Source organism: Myodes glareolus, chromosome 11 (assembly GCF_982192425.1).
Source record: "Myodes glareolus chromosome 11, mMyoGla1.1, whole genome shotgun sequence".
NCBI lineage: Eukaryota > Metazoa > Chordata > Mammalia > Rodentia > Cricetidae > Myodes > Myodes glareolus.
The window spans coordinates 16,037,416-16,054,013 of record NC_142036.1 but is presented as its reverse complement, the minus strand read 5'-3'; the positions used below and the strand labels follow the sequence as shown (position 1 = coordinate 16,054,013).

At 42.8% G+C, this 16,598-nt stretch overlaps 1 protein-coding gene across 3 annotated transcripts in view; it reads left to right on the top strand.

Moving 5' to 3' along the window:
• The first annotated feature begins 201 nt into the window (after positions 1-201).
• Positions 202-16,598, top strand: part of Traf3 (TNF receptor associated factor 3) — a 105,969-nt gene continuing 89,572 nt past the window's right edge. The window contains exons 1-2 of one of the 3 annotated variants that reach the window (XM_085697967.2): positions 202-363; positions 767-875. The gene's annotated coding sequence lies outside the window, so the exon portion shown is untranslated. Of the gene's footprint in view, positions 364-567; positions 715-766; positions 876-16,598 lie in introns of those variants that run through there. The other 2 variants (XM_085697968.2, XM_048431342.3) reach the window with 2 other exon arrangements.

The window sequence follows — 16,598 nt, the reverse complement described above, 5'->3', positions numbered from 1 at the left end:
GGCGAGCGCGGGGCCGAGGGTCCCTAGCAACGGGCGCGGGCGCGCGCCAGCCGATGGGGATGGGGGGGAAGGCGCGCGCGGGCGGCGGGGGCGGGCGCGCCAGGGCGCGCGCCGGCGGCCCGCGGGGATTTCCAGCGCGCGAGAGGAAGTGCCAGCGCGAGGGTGCGTGAGGCGGCGCGGCCGGCGGCCGCCGCGTGCGCGAGCCGGGTTGCAGCCCAGCAGGGACTTTCCAGCCGGCGGCGGCAGCGGCCGCCGGCCCTTCCCCGCCCCCCGACATGGGGCTGCCCGGGGAGCTGGACGCTGCAGACGACGGCGGAGGATGCGCGCGGCGCCCCTGAGCCGGCCGAGCGGGCGGGCCGCGGGGTAAGGTCGGCGGGCCGGGACGGCGGGGCGGCGGGGCGGCGGGCGGCTCCATCCCGGCGGCGGCCCCGGTCCCGGCGGGTCCTGCGCGGCCAGGCCCGGCCCGGCCGACTCACCGTCTGCGGTGCGGCCCGCCCGCCGCCCCAACTTTGGAAACTTTGTGTGTGAGGCCGGCCCCGGGCCCGAGGCGCCGGCGCTTTCAGGCGGACGGGGCAGCCAGGCCTCGCGCCCTAGGTGCCCGCCCCAAGGGGTGCTGAGCCGTCAGCATCTCAGAGGCCCGGGGCTTTGGCGCGGTACGGAACGACGGAGTCAGGGTGTCCGCATAGATGAGCGTGCTCGTCCTGGCTGGTGGAGGTGGGTTTTTGAGCCATTATTTAAAAGTTTATACTGAGTCATTGCTCTGCAGATGAATGACTGATTCATAGTCGGAGAGCTGCAGAGAGGCTGGAAGGCAGGCGGTTCTGGGATCCTGCTGGGTTCGAATGCACACCTTCCACCTTCGATTAACACCAAAGGTCAGAGTGGGCTCCCCACGGGCGAGTCATTAAAACGATCCCTGCCGCGGGGCTTTGCAGGGTCTGGAGGCGCCGGGCTACGGCTCATGTACGTTTCGCCACGTTTCCACACTGTCACCAGCCCCGGGTTGGGGACGCGGGTTTCAGGATTAGATCTTTAGAGAGAATTCTGCGTGGAAAATTCTTTACCTTTAATTTGAAACGGCCACAAAATGCAAATGGGTGAAGTGCTGTGGACGTGCTCTGAAATCTAAAAAGCATTCGGATCGGTTGAAGGAACTGATTTTATTTTCATGGCTTTTGTACTGAGCTTTGACTCAGTTTTGAGAATGAAATAGAATGGTGTGTGTGTGTGTGTGTGTGTGTGTGTGTGTGTGTATTTGTGTATTTGTATGTGTGCTCTTTTTGTGGAGTCTTAAAGGCTATATCGTGTGTTGTATTGGCGTCTTAATTTACATTCACAGCATACATCTGAAGAGGAGCCATAATTTTTTTTTTTTTTGGTAGCATTTTCTGTGACTAGATGCACAGGTGAAATCTTTGGAAATGGTGTTTTGTTGTCTGTGAGATGCTGATGTGTAGAAATGTCCAGGTGGACCCTCAGTTGGGCTTTAAAATCTTGTGGTGCTGTTCAGGTCTTGGAAAATGGCCTGTTGAAAATACTGCATCATTGTAGGGTGTCTGGCAAAATAGTGTACAGCCATCCTTTATTCAAAGGGGAGGAAATGTTTTCCTTTTCGCCATATTGTGACATCTTAAATATTAAGAATTAGTCTGAAGGTGAAAATTCTCTGGCCAAAACAAATTGAGCATTTAAAGTATGGAAAGTGGGGAATTTATGACAGGAGTCAGAAATCCCTGAGTAGGTGCTGGGGATGGAAATCCAGATGGATCTTGGGTTCCATACTCACTGGCTCAGATCAGACTCATAATGGACAAGGTTTAAGATGTAAGGTGTCTTACCCAGACACCTCTGTTCAGCTGTCACAGTGCAGAAGCCAGGGAAGCGGGGAGCTGGCCAGGGAGAATTCCAGCATTTTTAAAACAAGACATTCATGTGAATTCTGTGAGGGAAAAGAAGACCAATTATTTTCCTTGGATGTTATCCATTCTTTTTGGAATTAATCAGATGGCCTCAGTGAGAAGGCTGCAGAGACATTCCATTGGAAACAGGCAGTAGTCAGTTGTTGGTGCTCTGAAGAAAGTCCTTCATTTAACTGGATGCTTCTTGTCCCTGTGTTTGGGATTTTTTTTCTAAACACTTCTGCTAGAATCCCTTAGAAATCCCTTAGTGTGTAAATCAAGATGGACTTTGTGGGGTATTGTCAGGATAGATATGCTAAAGAGCCAAGTAGATGAGCATGATTTATCATTCCCTAAAATCCTTTTTTTTGGTAATGCTGAAACTGTACCTCGGGAGAGATGAAACTGTCACTGTGGTGTTGCAAGTCTGAGCTAGCTCAAACACACAAAGGAAATTGCATTAAATTTGCCTGTCTTTGTTTTCTCATCTTGGATAGTAAGACTCTACAAACAGCAAATGAGCTAACTTATCAAATATTATGCAATATTCAATTTCTTCTCAGTGGTAAATTTCAGAATTTTTAACAGAAGTCTCATAACCCAACGTCTTAGTGTGATTTGTGGAATCAGAACCCCTGTATGCATCTTTGCAAGTATTTACAGAAGAAAAATAATTGTTTTTGTTGATGTTTGTGTTTGTATATGCTCATTACAATTCAGATATGGAGGGAAGCTGAGAAGAGAGCTAAAGTGAGGAAGGAGGTGAGATCAGAGGATTTGGAAGGTGACCAGAGAGGGGCAGCCGAGGCCTGGGTATAGCTTGGTGCTTAGGCTTGGAGTCAGAGTGAGGGAGGCCCAGAGGCCTGCAGACAGGAAGGCAGTAGAGATGAGTAACTGGATTGGTGTGGTCTCAGAGAAGCTAACAGAGAGAAGAAAATGAAATTTTAAAAAGAAAACTATAGAAGAAAACATTAAATTTATTTGTGTAGTTTCTATGATTACTAATTAATAAAAATATAAAATGCCTTTTCATTTTGGAAAACCTTATTTTGTATATCCCAGGGAAGAATTGGGATGAGAGGCCAGTCTAGAAAGAAGAAGGTGAGGTTCCTATCAAACACAGAGCCTTTGTTTGGTGATACTTGGTGTTTCAGACTTGGGGTCAACTGCTAGGGAGTGAGATGTCACTAGTGCAAGTGACTGTTGACTTCTGGCCCCTCCAGGAGTCAGGTTGGCATTCATGCTGCAGACAGACAAGCATATTATTAACCTGGACTTGGGAGTCTTTTGCTCATTTAATTAACATTCAGTTAATGTGCCCCAAGTTCCCATAATCTAGTTACTATGCTAGGATGAGTGAGACACAGCACCTGTTTTTAGGGTCATGATCTGTAGAAATCTGGGGCGTCTGGGTCCCTGTGCACAGTGAAGGGCAGTGTCAGACCCATCTAAGATCTGACTATGACACCAGGACAGGAACTTTCCAAAAGAAGAGTGAAGAAAAATATAAATCATCATCTCACCCCCAAAGAGTTGACCCGTGCTGGGCAGTGGTGGCGCAGGCCTTTAGTCCCAGCACTTGGGAGGCAGAGGCAGGTGGATTTCTGTAAGTTCAAGGCCAGCCTGGTCTATAAGAGCTAGGTCCAGGACAGCTAAAATTGTTACACAGAGAAACCCTGTGGTGGAAAAAAAAAGTTGACTTGTCACACAAGTAAAGACTTACTAGGAAAAAAAGGAAAGTCATCCACATAGGAGGAAGTGAATTAGTGTGTTATATAGAAGTCTGCAAGTATAGGGTGGGGCTTGTGTTACAGTAAGAGAAAAGCTCCTGGCTGCCTGTATTAGTCAGGGAAGTATCTGGGAAAGGCACCCAGTTGACCAGTATTAGGAAGTCTGGTCCCACTTGTAGGACCCTGAGAATGACAGTAAGAGGATCTTCCCCTCCCTTCTATGTAAGGTGAGATCTGTTAGCTTGCTGCCCTGTTGCTCCCTGCTGGTATATATGATGTTAGTAGTGCTGCTAGCCAGTTTCCCAGATGTTTTATTTCCTTTGCTATCCTCCAGCTCTTTCAGGCTTTTGTGTGTTTTGAAGCTGAAGTAATCTGGCTGTCTCTGACTGAAGAGCATGGTTTGTGGAAGGGAGTAGAGCAATGGAACCAGTTTGGGTCACAGCACATTGCCGTGCGTACTCTTTCTCTTTGTAGGCCAGTGGTTCTTAACCTTCCCGATACTGTGACCCTTTAATACAGTTCCTCATGTTGTGGTGACCCAACCATAAAGTTATTTTGTTGCTACTTCATAACTGTAATTTTGCTACTCTCATGAATCGTCATGTAAATATCTGATATGCCACCCATAAGGGGTTGTGACCCACACGTTGAGGGTCATTGTAGATAGAAAATTTCAAAAATCTGTGGTGGTGGTAAAGACACAACATACTTCCCCCAAACCCACCACTCTAGTCCTTATTGAGGGACTTGACATATTTTAATTCTCATGAAATGAAATACTGGATCCTGTGTTTCATTTTTAAAAATAATTTTATTTATTATTATTGTATATGAATGATGTGTGTATAGCAAGGAGGTGAGTGACACTTTGGGCATGTAGTAGTCAGAGGACAACTTTGTGGGGTCTGTTCTGTACTTCCTAGTCACATGGGTTCTGTTGATTGAGTTCAGGTGGTTATACTTCACCTTTGGATGGCAAGCTTTACTCTTTACTCTTTACTCACTGAGCTGTCTCATAGTCCCCAATATTTCATTTCATGATCTCATTTTTAAAAGATTGTTTCATGTTGATTTTAAACATTTGAAAATTAGCTAGAGGACTGGTAAAATGGCTCAGCAGGTAAGGTTGCTTGCCAACAAGCCTGATGACCAGAGTTTGATCCTTGGAACTCATGGTCAAAGCAAAGAGTTGGTGGAAGGAGAGAACTGACTTTTTCCGATTGTCCTCTGACTTCCACATATGTGCCTCTTCCACCATGAAAAATGTAAAGAGAAAGGAATGAAGTGGAGGCTATTTGGTAACTTCTCATGAGGCCATTTTACTATAAAAGAGATACGGACTGCTGTTCGGATTTCCCAATTTCTTCTCCACTTCAAAGGCTGATTATACATCCAGACCATAATGCCATATTAATGAGAAGCTTGACATTTTTTGAGTGTTGAGAAAGGCTAAATTGAATAAGCAGGTGGAAGATGATGTGGCCTTTCGGGCAGTTGTAAGCAGCATTCCAGTGGTGAAATACATCTCTAGGAGTCATGATAATTTTTGTTTATTTTTTAGACAGATTCTCCCTGTGTAGCCCAGGCTGCCCTTGAACTTGGGATTCTTCTGCCACATCCTCCCTAGTGCTGAGTGAGCCACCATGCCTGATGAGTTTTAATACTTTCTTTTTTTCATTTTTTTTAAGACAGGGTTTCTCTTTAGCTTTGGATTCTGTCCTGGAACTCACTCTGTAGAACAGACTGGCCTCGAACTCACAGAGATCCATCCATCTCTGCTTCCAGAGTGCTGGAATTAAAGATGTTCACCACCACCACCACCAACGAGTTATAATAGTTTTGATGTGGTTTTCCAAGGTTAACTTTTATTCTGGAAGGCTAATGCCCATTTGGAGACCTGCTTGCACACGAGGTAATTATAATTAGGTGCTTGTGACACCTGTTCTTTCAACAGGTACATGGAGAATGTTTGTATTTAGATTCTGCAAGGTAGGAAGAGAAGAAGGACACAGCAGAGGACCACAGTGTTTCATAGTTTGACAAACCCAGTGCCTCCCGTGATCGTTTTCCTGGCCCACTGTCTTGTTCTGCTGCTCTGACACATTAGAGGGAGTTATGCAGTGGGAAACTACTACTGTTTTGTTGTTGTTTTGAAACGGGCTCTTTATGTAGTCCTGGCTGTCCTGGAACTTGCCACCTAGACCAGACTGGCCTTGAACTCACAATTGTTTCTGTGTCTGTGTCTGCCTCCAGAGTACAGGGATTAAAGGTGTGCACCGTTAATCTTGGCAGGGAAACTTCTTTGATATAGACTTCTAACTTTCTTGGAAGAACAGGGAAAGGAGTCCTTTCCCCACTAATACTTAGAAGTCCTAAATTTACATGGAAATTAAATTCTCTGCTTGTTGGATTAGTGCAGTCTGCTGTAGAGTAAATTAAGTGTATAGGTTCAGAAGACTTTTCTCTAGGACTTTATCTCTAGTAGGGATGGGGTAAGCACATGAAATTTTCTTTATATAAATTATACATTGTACTCAGTAATCTGTTTTAATATAAACATACTCTGCTTCTAATCTTCAGTAGAATTGATTCTCCAAAAGATGTATTGTGTTTATTCATGGCTCTCTTTGGAGCCCCCACAATCTAACCACACATTTGAAATACTTTTTGTTCCTAGGTGTTTTGAAAAACAGATTTTTCAAACTGTATTTAATCAAACTTTTTTTTTTTCTTACCTTTTTTTCGAGCATGTACTATGCTGGTGGCTAAGACTAAAAAGTCAGGTAAGCTACTGAGTGGTCTCTGCCCTCATGGAGTCTCCAAGCCATGGCCAAGCTAGAATAACCCTTTGGTGATAGCACAGTGTGGTAGGTGCTGTGATCGTGAACAGAAGTGCTGTGGGGTCTGAACCACATGCTGTGCAGGAATTCTCTTGGTGCTGAATTCAAAATACGACAGCACAAATGAAGAGGAAGTACCACGGAAGCCCAGTGAGTCTGAATTTCATGGCTGCCCTTCCTGGGAAAGGGAAGATGAAGCCCAGCTGTTGAGGCTGTAACTGTACCCTTCACAGGAAAGAAAAGGAAAGGAAGAGCAGGTTTTTAGAGGTCCTGTTTTCACCTGTGGGCCTTTTTGGCCAGGTGGTTTGTTATGCTTGTTTTCTGATATGGAGGCTCCCTGTGCAGTTCACTTTGGCCTCACATTTACCATGTAGCCCAGGTTATCTTGGAATTTCCAATCTTCCTGTTTCTGCCCCCAAGTGCTGGGGTTTACAGGCCTATGTCACTACACCTGGCTACAGTGCAGTTGTAGATTTCGTTCAGTTGTAGGTTTTTTTGGTTTTGCTTTGTGAGTGTAGGTTCTTTTGTTTCTATTTAGTGTCCCTGCCCCCCCCCCCCCCCCAGGCACATTGTGGATTGTTTGAGCAGTTTTTCATGCGGTCTTTCTCTGCTGACATTTGCTTGGCTGTATTAGCTTCGCTCCTCCCTAGTCAGTTTTCATTCCTTTTCTGTGTTTTAGTGTAGTTTCTTAGAGCAGCACCAGTGTGCTTTTATCTTTAACAAGCCTATCTAGAGATTGGGGTTGTAGCTCAGTGGTAGAGCCTACTACATGCAAAGCCCTGGATTTCATCCCAACAGTGAAAAAAAAAAATCAATTAGGATACAGTTTACTCTTGTGGTTCAGATATTACATACATCTTAGCAGTCCCTAACCTAATTTACTAATGTGTTTTCTTTCCTCTTTATCTCTCTTAATTTACATTTAAACCAGTAGTCTAGTACTAATGATAGTATTTAGTCCTCATGCCTTTTACAGAGTTTTACAAACATTAGCTTGTTAGTGGTGAACAAGTCCCTGAGGCCTGGTCACTCTGTAAAGAGCGGTTATAGCTCAGGACCCATTTATCTCAAATGTAATTTTGACTACAGATGGCTCATGGGAATATAAGTTAAAAGAAAGAAGCTTTTCCCAATTAGCAGGGAAGTGATGTTGGCTGCTTCAGAGGATCTGACTGTTCCGCTAGTACCCTGTGAAGTGTTAGATTGGAACTAGGAAGGACCAGAGACTGCTGGGTCAGAAGTGTAGGCTTTGTTCCATCGTCATATTCCTACTCCAGGGAGGGCTGGGAGTCAGAATACAGCTGGATGCCATGGCACAACCCAAGTCTGTGGGTTGATCTGTGGGTTGATAGAGGCTTAATCTTTTGTTTTAGACAAAAGTAGGTAACAGGCAGTAGTATGTGAGCAAGGATCTCAATGAGTCCAAAATTTGCCCTACCCTTTTCCATGTTCAGGGAAGTTCTGGTGTGTCTGACTAATCTCTGAGATTGAGATGACAAACTTCTGAGATAGGGTTTCTCTGTGTATCTTTGGCTGTTGTGGAATTCATTCTATAAACCAGGCTGTTCTCCAACTCACAGAGATCCACCTGTCTCTGCCTCTTGAGTGCTGGGATTAAAGATGTGCACCACCACCACCCAGCTGTGAAGAGGGGATTGTTTTCTCTTTTTTCCCCCACGGTTTAGCCTGAAGTGTGAGTGAAAGTGAGACACATTTGTGACTGGAGAGATGGCTCAGTGCTGAAGAGCACTGGCTTGTTCTTCCGGAGGACCTGGAGTTAATTCCCAGCACCCACCTGATGTCTCACAGCCATTCTTAACTCTAGTTCAGGGGATCTGGCACCAGGCAAATATGCATTGCATATCCCTACACACCTATGGAATTCTGGTTATTCCTCTAGCTGACTGTCATGTCAAGTTACTTGTCATCTCTAAAGTCTATCATACTATGTCATCTATGGCATGCAGAGTTCTGGAGATGGGTCCTGGTGGCAGCTGTACATTATGACTGATTTCAAATCACTAAACTATATGTTTAATAAAATGGCTGAGATGGTAAGTCTTATGTGTGTTTTACAGTAGAAAATTAATTGTGAGGTATAAAATGAGAAGTAATGGAAGTACTGGAAAGATGACTCAGCAGTTAAAAGCATGCGCTGCTTTTAATGGAGGACTGGAGGAGCTCAATTCCAAGCACCCGTGCCGGTGGCTCACAACTGCTTGTAACTCCTGCTACAGGAGGATCAGATGCATCTGTCTTCCAAGGGTATCTTCACTCATGTGTACACCCACTTACAGAAACATTGAAAAAAAAGAAGTGATAAGTAATGGGGGACAAGAAACTAACATATCATAGTGATAAATCCCTCTGTTATTATAGCATCCACAGCAGTCCACAGATTGTGTAGCCTGTGCTTCAGAATTAGTTTGAGGTCAGCTTGGGGTATTTAAAGACCTGTCTCAAGCTGGGCAGTGGTGGCACACGCCTTTAATCCCAGCACTCGGGAGGCAGAGGCAGGCGGATCTTGGTGAGTTTGAGGCCAGCCTGGTCTACAAGAGCTAGTTCTAGGGACAGGCTCCAAAGCTACAGAGAAACCCTGCCTCGAAAAAACAAAATAATAATAATAATAATAATAATAATAAGACCTGTTTCAAGAAAATAATATAAATGAAGTGATAATTGCTCGCTCTTCCTTTTATGTATGTTTTCCACAAGGTGAAAGGTAGGCTTTCTGGGCTGTGTCGGAAGAGTATCATATATATGGTGTTGTAGGGGAGCATTATTGAACTATGAAGAAACTATTTATTCATCCCCCATTTTATTTTATTTTTCCTTTCTTCTTCCCTCCCTCCCTCCCTCTCTTTTTTCTTTTTTTCAGTTTTTTGAGACAAGGTTTCTGTAGTCAAGACTGACCTTGAGAATTGCAGTTCTGCCTCATCCTCCTGAGGGTGAGTGATGGGCTTAAAGGCTAAACTACCATGTCCAGCTAAGGAAGTCTTTAGAACAGAAGGTAAAATGTCTGGAAACCAAAGTCACATTAATTTGCATAAAAGGAACATCTATATTTAGATATCCCTGCTTTTTTTAAGAAAGCATTTTTTTTGCATATGATTGAATTTTTATAAGTTTTATTTTGATTTTTTCTTTCCCATTATTTAATAGGAATAATGTTTTGTGATTTATTCAGGGCTCTTCAAATGCTTGAAAGGTCTCCTATAAACTCTTAAAATAGCCCATGTTTCTCATAATCTCGTAGCTTGCTTCTTTTCTATTGAAGCAAAAAAAAAAATGTTTATAACCTTCATGAAGAGAGTTTCTGGCATATGGTTGGTAGTCAACTATTGGTTAAATAAATCCGTAAATTGTAGTTCAACATTTTCTTCCATTGAGACAAAATTCACGTAGCATATAATTAACTATTCTAAGGTGTGTGCTCGAGCATCTGTGTTTGCACTCTATCTGTTCATCTGTCTACGAACATTTAGTTTTTATCTTCTTTACTGTAAGGAATAATGTTGCCATAAGCAGATTTTTTTAAATATTTATTTTATTATGTATACAATATTCTGTCTGTGTGTATGCCTGAAGGCCAGAAGAAGGCACCAGACCTCATTACAGATGGTTGTGAGCCACCATGTGGTTGCTGGGAATTGAGCTCAGGACCTTTGGAAGAGCAGGCAATGCTCTTAACCGCTGAGCCATCTCTCCAGCCCCCGCAGATGTTTAAGTGTATGTGTGTCCTCTTTTCTTCTGGATGTGTCTCCCAGAGCATTGGTCATACTGCACATCTGAGTTTAGTTTATTTCCACCAGTAGTGTCACAGTTTCTTCACATCGTCACTGTTCTAGGGTGTGAATTACTGTGTTGTTGTCATTTTGATTTGTTTTTTCTTGATGACCAGTGGGCTCTCTATGTGCTTGGTGTCCTTTAGTATATAGTTTTTAAATGTCTAAGCCCTTGGTCTTTGCTTTAATTGGGCTGATTTTTTTCTTTAGTTATAAGAACTCTATATATTGTGGACATGAAACCTTTCAGATATACGATTCGCGACTATTTTCTCCCATCTGGTATAATGCTTCATAAATTCTGTTGATAATATCCTTTACACAAAGCTTTAATTGGTATTTATTTATTTATTGTTACTTGTGATTTTGGTGTCAAGTGTAAGAATTCATTGCTAAACCATTAATATTTATCACTATGCCTTCTAAGAGTTTTATAGGATTAGTTATTATGTTTAGGTCTTTGGTCCAGTTTGAGTTTGTTTTTGTATATGGATCAAGGTCGGAGTTCCCACTTCATTTTTTTTTTTTTCTGAAGGAGACTTCTTTCTTCATCGAAAAGTTTCAGATATATTGGTTATAGATATTTGCATTTCTTTCTGGACTCTTAGTTCTGTTCTCTTGATCTGTATGCCTATCCTAATGTCTGCGCCACACGATTTTATTGTTGTAGCTTTTTAGTAAATATTGAAGTAGTAAGCTTTGAAAATGAGAGTATTCCAACTTTATCATTTTCAATATTGTATCGACAGTTTTGAGCCTCTTGATGTTTTATGTGAATTGTAAGGGTTGCTTTTCTGTTCCTGTGGAAATGGTTACTGGAATTTTAATAGGGATTGCACCGAATCAGATTGTTTTGGAGTTGCCGTCTTAATACTGCCTTCCACTTCATGAATATGGATGTTTCCTCATTTGCTTCCTCAGATCCCCTCCTTCCTTTCCCTCCTTCCCTTCCCGTCTTTCATGTTGCTGGGGATTGAACTGAGGTCCTCATTGAGTGTTAGACAAATAAATACTCTACTGCTGAGCCATACTACCAGCCTTCTTTAATTTATTTTTCATCAGCATCTTGAGGTTTCAATGTATAAATATTCAGCTCCTTGGATGATTTTAATTCCTTAATATTTTGTTCTTTGTGGAGTCTGCTGTAAATAAAATATTTTCTTTATTTTCATTTTGGATTGCTGTTAGGTATAGAAGCACAACTTTTTTCTTTCTGTTTGATGTAAATTTATATGTTGCCTGTAGCAGATATTTTGTGGGATTTTTTTTTTTTACTTTTGTTTATTTTGTTTTATGTGCATTGGCATTTTGCCTGCATGTATATCTGTGTGAGGGTGTCAGATCTTGGAGTTACAGACAGTTGTGAGCTGCCATGTAGGCACTGGGAATTGAAGCGGGGTCCACTGGAAGAACAGCCAGTGCTCTTAACAACTGAGCCATGTCTCCAGCCCCGGGGTATTTTTTTTAATGTGTATATGAATTTTGCTTGTGGGTATATTTGTGCACTGTGTTCATACCTAGTGCTTACAGAGGCCTGAAGAGGGCATCAGATTCCCTGGGACTGGAGTTACAGATGGATGTGGGTTCTGGACATTGAACCCCGGTCTTCTGAAGAGCAACCAGGTCTTAGGGGATGTTCTTCATTCACTTTGTGTGGAAATAGAGATACTTTACATCCATCCGCTTTCCAGCCTGATGCTTTTATCTGTTTTTCTCCATCTTCAGTATCCAGGATAGTGATGAGGATCATAGTGGAGATGTACATCCTTGTATTGCTGATCTCAGAGGAGCTTTCAGTCTCTCACTGGTTCATTGCTTTAGCCTATGAAGGGCCCTGGATTGGATTCCCAGCTTGGGGTAGGGGTTAGCACAAATCCTTAAAGGCTCTTTGTTAAAATAAAGAAATTTTTGTTCTTGTTCATTCCTAGTGTTCTGTTTTTTTTTTTTTTTTCCGTTTTCCGAGACAGGGTTTCTCTGTAGCTTTGGAGCCTGTCCTGGAACTAGCTCTTGTAGACCAGGCTGGCCTCAAACTCACAGAGATCTGCCTGCCTCTGCCTCCCGAGTGCTGGGATTAAAGGTGTGCGCCACCACTGCCCGGCTAAAAATGATTTATTTTTGTACATTGGTGTTTTTGCCTGCATGTATGTTTGTATAAAGATGTTGAATCCTCTGGAACTCTAGTTATAGACAGTTGTGAGCTGCCGTGTAAGACACTGGGAATTGAACCCAGGTCCTCAGGAAGAACAGCCAGTGCTCTTAACCACTGAGCCATCTACCCAGCCCTTTGTTTTGTTTTTGAGACAGAGTCTCTCTCTATGTAGGCCTGGCCCTGGAGCTTGCTTTGTAGACCAAGATGACCTTGAACTCAGAGAGATTCTCCTGCTGGGATCAAAGGTGTTTACCACCAATCCCTGGGATTGTTGAATTTTGTCAAGTCCTTTTGTAGTTTGAGAATGAGCATGTATTTTTTTTATTTGTCCACTAAACACAGTTTAGTATACTGTGTTATAGAGACTTTGTGTGTGTATGTACAAGCCTATGCATGATTGTCTGTGTATGTAAGAGCCTGTGTGCATGTTGATATGTGTGTGTGTGTGTGTGTGTATTTACAAATCTTTGTTCATGTTTGTGTAGGTACACATGCGCCTGGAACTCAAAATCACCCTTAGGTGTTATTTCTTAGGAGCAATCTGCTTTCTTTTTTGAGGCAAGATCTCTCACTGGAACTTGAATTTTGCCAGTCAGACTAGGCTGGTTGGTCAGAAGTGTACCTGTCTTATGTGTGGTGGGATCAAACTCAGATACTCCTGCTTGCACTTTTACTGATGGAGTTGTTTCCCTCTAGCCCTAGTGATTGTGTGTATTGAATCATCCTTGCATTCCTGGGGTAAGTCCTGATTTGTCATGTATGTAATCCTTTTAATAGTTATTGGATGATGTGCCACAGTTCTACTGAGGACGTTTGTGCTTGTGTTCATAAGGAATAGTGCTTTGTAATTTTGTTTTCTTCTAATATCTTTTGCTTTTGTTATCAAGGCACCCAAAGGTATATCATGTTTATATAGAATTTTGTTATCTGGTCTCCCCAATCTCCAGTCACATAAAAAATTCTAGGAGCCAGTAGTGGTGGTGCACACCTTTAATCCCAGCACTCAGGAGGCAGAGACAGGCGGATCTCTATGAGTTCGAGGCTAGCATGGTCCACAGAGGGAGTTCCAGAACAGGTTCCAAAGATGCAGAGAAATCCTGTCCCCCCTCCCCCCAAAAAAAGAAAAAGAAAATTCTAGGAGGATTCAAAGCAGGCATGGTGATGATACTACACAATAATAGCTTCTTATTGCCCATACTTCCCAACACATGACTGTAGTATTGGCTGTAAGGTCAGTTGTTTCCCTTAATGGCTAACAGCTGGAAAAATCATGGCTGACATTACCTCCATCGTCCTGTATCTACCAATAGAAAATGAGGACGGGAACTCCATCCTTGATGCGTTGGTAGGGGAAAGGTGTATTTCAGTTGTTTGGTTCTTTTGTTCCAGGTAGCTCTGAGTGAAGTCACTCACTGGGGTCTGTCTTGTGGCTGATCTGATTTTAAGGATTCAATGGTTGCACTGACATACCTTTGTGGTTGGAAGGTGTAGATCAGTGTTTTCCTTTCTCTTTGTGGTCTCAGGTCTGCTGCTGTTATAGTCAATGGACTCATTGCTGAGTGTGGCTGCTCAGAACTCCTAGACAATGATCTTTCTTAAGAGCTGCTTTCTTAAGCCTGAGTTTGGAAATCAGTGTAGTGTTATTCCTGCCTCAGAGCCTTTCCAAGTTTAAAGGGTGGGATGTAGATGGGATCTTCTTTTTTTTTTTTTTTTTTTTAAATATTTATTTATTTATTATGTATACAACATTCTGTCTGTGTGTATGTCTGCAGGCCAGAAGAGGGCACCAGACCTCGTTACAGATGGTTGTGAGCCACCATGTGGTTGCTGGGAATTGAACTCAGAACCTTTGGAAGAGCAGGCAATGCTCTTAACCACTGAGCCATCTCTCTAGCCCAGATGGGATCTTCTTAATGAGAAGAGTGTGACAGATGTGTGACCATCCACCACTGTCTGTATGATGCTTGGTAGCATGGTGCTCTCAGCAGTGTTGTCATGTACTCCTTTGAATGAATCCAATGCTTTGAATGAAGCATTAACAAGCTCTGGAGTGTCCCCATTCTTATGTGGGCAATTGCTGTATAAGGTCTATGTGTCATTCACATATCAGGAATTGTTTTTCCCTTTTCTAGCCCTGGTCTTGCTGTATAACCCAGGCTGACTTTCAGTTCTCCTGCTTTTCACTCCAAGTGGCGGGATTTTAGGGTGCACCCCTATTGTAGGCTTAGCATTGGCCTTTGGTCTTTCACTTGTGATCATAGTCTAAGGATTGGATCAGTGGTTTGGGTGCAGCTTTGGGTCTGTGATCCTTGATCCTTTCCATCCTGTGAGTTGATTTAACATGATCAGTAGACATTCATATTGGGAAATTTAAATTAACATTTCTCTCTGGTTTTTTTTTTTTTTTTGGTTTTTTCAACTTAGATTTCTCTGTGTAGCCTTGGCTGTCCTAGAACTCATTTTATAGACCAGACTGGCTTACAGACTCAGAGATCTGTCTTTCCTTCCCAAGTGCTGGGATTAAACATATGTATCACCACACATGGCCAGTTATTTCTGTCTGTTCTTAAAAAAAAAACTTCATTGAGAAAATAATGGTAAATCTGCATATCATAAATGTCCTTTTCATGTAGATCATTTTAGCAAGTTTCTTAGAGACTTGTTAGAATCAGCCTGTGACTGTTTCTACATAAAAGGATGGGATCAGTTAGTGTGCACAGAGGTATGCATCAGCTGTAATATGGACATTTCATTTCTTGTGGCTCTTGCCTTCTCAGCCTATTTTAGCCGATGGTTGCAACACTTAGCAAGATCTCACATGATGATGTCACAGGGGAGTGAGGGAACAGAGTTAAGTAATGAAACTAGAAGTATGTCTCTCATGTCATTGTGTGTTGGAATCTATGAGCAAGGAGTCATGCTTGCTTTTATCTGCCCAAAGAGATCCAACATTTCTGGCCGGGAAGCCACTAATGCTATGTTTCCCAAGCAAGTCACTTCTAGGTACCTTGCCTTCAGTGCAAAAAGCATGAATGAAAAGCATGTTCTGTAAGTGTGTGATACACCAGAATGACTGATGAGGAATTTCAGGGAACCCTGGGTTTTTTTACTTCCCTCCTGTGACTTCTGAGGTCAAGAACTTCTGGTCTACATGGTCTGAGGTCTCTTGCCACAATAAAGTTATAAATGTATGTTTTGAATAGGGTGCCTGCTTTTCATTCTCTGTCTTTTTTAAATACCTTAAATTTGTCAGTTTTTGGAGTATCATATGGGACAAAATATTTGCTCTCTGTAATCCTCTGGCCATGTTACTTGATATCATGTACCTGCCTTGTTCACAATTGCCTTCAGGATTTTCTGTACCACAGTGTGGTTGGTGACTGTGGTCCGGGCCTGACCAATGTGGGGGCCAAAGTTGGGTAATTAGTCTTTGGGGAGGATGGTAAAGGTACAAGGACAACAACATTTCATACAGTTGGTGCATGCCCTCAGCTTGCCTTATTTCTCGGTTCTGGTGCTTAGGGCATGGTTGATCTTGACTTAAGATGAACTAATGTGGTTAACCTTTCCTTTTTCCCTAGGGCAGTTAGGAACTGCATCAGGTTTTAATCACTTATGCTTGAAGTAAAACCTGTCAGGTATGGCTTAACCTGTGAAAAGCTGTCTGAGAAGTCTTCCTTGAGACCACACCTCCATTTATAAAGCTTTGATCTTTTGTTTTTCTAAGCATGACTTTTTTTTTTTTAAACTTTTTGAGACATGGTCACATTTAGTCTAGATTGGCCTTGTACTTTGTGTAGCCAAGAATCACCTTGAATTCCTCCTAAATCTATTTTCCAAGTTCTAGATTACACATGCGTGCCATCATGCTCAGTAGCTTCCTTCCTTCCTTCCTTCCTTCCTTCCTTCCTCCCTTCCTTCCTTCCTTCCTTTTTTTAAAAATAAAAACCAACATTCTCACTATGTATCCCTGGCTGACCTGGAATTTGCTGTGTAGACGAGACTAGCTTCAAATTCATAGAGATGTCCCTGTGTCAGTTTCTGCCTCTGAGTGCTAGGATCAAAGGCATGCACCACCATGCACGGCTTATGTAGTGGACCTGTTTCTGAGTGTTAGACATGTACATTGTGTGAGTGAGTCTGAATTGTTAAGGTAGAGGGGTGTGATGGTTACTCTTCATATTGACTTTGTCTGG